This window comes from Morone saxatilis, unplaced genomic scaffold (genome assembly GCF_004916995.1).
Source record: "Morone saxatilis isolate NCDOM2014 unplaced genomic scaffold, NCSU_SB_2.0 Contig24, whole genome shotgun sequence".
NCBI classification, from domain to species: domain Eukaryota; kingdom Metazoa; phylum Chordata; class Actinopteri; family Moronidae; genus Morone; species Morone saxatilis.
This window is the reverse complement of record NW_023339807.1, coordinates 25,690,153-25,694,151: the sequence shown is the minus strand read 5'-3', so window position 1 is coordinate 25,694,151 and position 3,999 is coordinate 25,690,153.

Below are 3,999 nucleotides of genomic sequence, written 5' to 3'. Positions count from 1 at the left end.
AAGACATATCTACTTGCAACACATAACACGCATGGATGTGGATGATTGGTACAGTCAGAGAAAGACATTTCTAACAAATCACATTTGAAATAACTTGTGCACTGAGTGCCTGAAAAACTTGCACAGTAGCTACTGAGCTTGCTCGCTGACGGGTTAACATGCTTGCTCATTAGCTAATGATTAGCTAATTAGCTTGTTCGTTAACTGTGTGGGTGTCACCATTCCTTCTGAATTGATGAGATTGTACAAAGACCTGTCTGTGCACTGCATGTAAGGCATCTCTGGGGATTCTGAGCAAACCAAACTGTCACTGGCTATGGTGTGATATCATGGACTCTGTGATGAACTGAGAGACAGAACATGTCTTGTGTCTTTTGTCCGTCCTAATCCTAAAACCTTACAGTCCAATACAAATTACCCCAGTCAAGGGTAATTTATTTTCCACTGTTTGCTACCTTCAACAGACACTTATGTTTAAATTCCTGGGGAATTGTTTTGTAAAATTAATCTCCAGGGATAAATGCATCCACATTGGACTGATAAATAAGTCAAATTAGTATCCAAGTTACGATCTTGGCTCCTGCTGTCAAACAACATATTGTAGCGTACAGTGCATACAGTGATGAGCCATCTCTGAACCCTGCGGACAACAAGCCTTCTTGTGTATTCTAACCTTTCCCAGAAGGCTGTTGCCAGAGCGGACTATAGTGTGCATTCAGCCATCTTTGTTATTGCCTACACAGCTCTGGGGGCAGTGGGAGAGGAAGCTGTGTCGGCTCTAGTTTCCTCTGCCGCCGTGGCCCCCGGGCACAAGGGCGGCATTGTGACAGTCACGGTCTCCACGCAGTGACAGCAGGCGGCGGTCACACAAACACCGTCCAAAGTGGAAAGAAGATGAAATAATGGGATTCTTCTGTTTTTTGCTTGTGTTGCTTCTCTATTGTGCTCCGTCATCAATGGGACTCTTTCTTACCCTCCAATTAGTATTCACCCAAACACCTCTAGGTGAAAACGGCCAACTGTCTCTGCAGCATCTATCTATCTATCTATCTATCTATCTATCTATCTATCTATCTATCTATCTCTGACTATGGTCTCTTTTTTACAGACTTGAGTAGTTAAGTTTCCAGCACGAGGATGTATGCCAAAAGTGAAATCACATCAGAGTGCAAAGGCTCCGCAAGTTGTCACAGTGCTTGGTTGAAGGTTTGCCTCTATAAACATCTGTATGACCCTTTATTGAGACACCACAGTTGCAGGTGCTCTTTTTAAAGTGAAACTACATCCTTCAGCTCCCCTTCCTCTCAGTTAATTAAATATATGCATCAGAGACATGCACAGGACAGTGACTTTAAGGGGCGTAGCCTCGACACCATCCGGAGTGACTGACTGACTGACCACAGCAGTGTAGCACCAGACCCTCCATGTTTATGCTGGAAACATTTCGAGCTGGAACTTTTACAGTCACTCGAAGTCCATTGACGGCCATTTGTTAAAGCCTCTGTGTGGTACCTGTATGTAGCTAAGCTAACGAGAGAGGCTAACTCTCCGGTATGTGTGTGTCTATGTAGGGAGACTGTCAGTGTGTCTTTAATAAATTTAAGCCGTTGTCCATATTATACATTTATTCTTCATACTGTAAACATTTGCAGCTAATTTTTTGGCACAATACTAGCTTTGTCTTTTAATAACATGCACAGCATTGAGGAGCTGTAAGCCATGTTCTTCTGTTAAAAATGTTAAAACGGATGTAGGGGAAATTCTTCCATAATATTGAGAGTTGCTAGTTCTCTGAAGAATTATGAACCCAGTGTGATGAATCATATTTCTTTACTCATGTAGCATGGAGAGAAGACCACAGCATAGACGTTCTTCCTGGACTTCCAAAATGCTCTCCCTTATATACCTTTCAATACATCTGACCAAAAACACATCTGTTATCCTAATTACATACTGCTGTAAATCACACATATAAGTTTGAGGTCTTCAACACAAATGGTCCTTTGAGCTGACCCTGTGACTGTGACCAGAGTCTTATTAGTCACTCCCTACCATAAAAACACAACACCCTAACCAAACTCTATACATTTACTACCCCTCCTAAAACATTCATCTACCACACGGAAAAAAATAATTTTTCATGAAATTTTGCTCTAATCTAAAATTGCTCTAAAAAGTGTGTTTAGTCTTTAGAGTTTGAGTACAACTTCTTATTTTTAGATAAATCCTGCCTATCTGCTTTATGTTCTGTCTCTATCTTAAATCTTTATATCCTCAATACTGAAGACAGATGTTTTCTCAACACTTGAAGTCATTTATCAACACCTCACATTCCTTTCTTTTTCTTCCCCTAGCTCTTTTCTCTCTATCATCAGCAACACCCCTTCCAGTGAAGCACAAACAGGGCCCTCTGCTGTATGTAGACTGTATAAGTATGTTGGGAACTACCGATGAACAGCAAACTTTACTTTACTCTAAAACTGCTGTGGTCAAACATGAGTTCAAAAGACCAGGCTGAAAATATTGCATCAAAAGAGTGAGCATGAAGTCAAAGACCCCAAAATAAGCATTTTGAGTGAGATGCATTATGAGATTATACCATCATGTGTAAGCTTTCACGCATATTCTGTAATGCAAAATGTTCATGGTGAACTCAATTTAGTTCAGGGTCTAACTTGAATGACAGGGAAGATTTGAAAGCCTTGATAGATTATATTTGCCTTTAAAGAAATGAGGATCAGTCACTTCTGAGGTTCTTGTCACTCAGTCTTTCTGTTTGACTGATTTCCCCTTCTTTCTGCTTCTCCTCTGCAGCTGTTGAAGGCTCAGTAACTTATTCCAGCCTGCAGGTGAACTCTCTCGGCCCTGCAGCACGCACTGACACTTCATTTCCATTTGATTGATGGACTTGTTCTTGGTGCACTGCAAGTTATTTTGGAGGTACCTCTCCTGGAGCAGTGAGTGGGGCTGGGAATCACTTATCCCCATATTCTGATTATTCATGTTTATCCTGTTTAAGTTTTTGTCACATTAATTCAGTAGGAACAGAAACCAAAGATCAGTTGAAAGCCCAACCCACAGTTATTTTCAGCAGATTTATGCTGCCATAACTAGCCATTTGTCTTTAAGTGAAGTGCTGAATGACTAAATGTCCCTCCCCTCCGTGGACAATACACGCAAGGCTGATATAAGAGCCGGTTGGCTGCGCCTGCAGCTCTGATGCTGTCTCAGTTTGCGTGGTGCACCGGTGCATGACCCTGTTGATGAAGGCGTGACAAGCGGCGGGGTCACGAAGACGCCATGTACTTTCTGACAGCATTTCTACTACTCTGAAAGGTTCCCCCTTTCTCCTGTAAAGACACGCTACCCCCTGAAAGATTTTTAACATTCCTACAGATGCCCCTTCTCTTTCTCCCCTCGCTGAGAGTGACAGGTTTTGAGCGTAGTGATAGATTTGCCCTCCTCACATTTAGAGAGCTAAATGTTCCTGACAGAGAGGCTCCCTGTCTGACCGAGGGTTACCTGTATCCCCCTGCTATTCATGCAGGTGAATGTGGGTACCTTTGTTGTCTTTACATACCTTAGGTTAGGTTAGGGGGTCTAAACATACCTGGATTTGACCTTTGACTCTTCATCATGTAGTAAACAAGAACTGAACTGAAAACTGTTTAGAATTCCTCTACTCAGTGTAAAGTTTCAGAGCAGATATGTATGAGATTATGTTGTGTGATTGTAATAAACATTGTCAACAAGGGGACATACAGTGCAGCCCTTTGTGTTCCTAGAAGAACTTTAATAAAAACACCATTTCAGGAGAACTCATTCGTTAACGCACTATTCTCTCCTTTGTGTGTCTTTCACCAGTTGCATTCACTAGCTGTTTCAGGCTATGAATGCTGGGTAGTTGAACCTATACAGTACATACCTTGTTTGTCAAAACATCTGAAAGAAAGCCAATATTAACTGTTTTTAGGCAGCAGAAACAAGCCATAAACACAA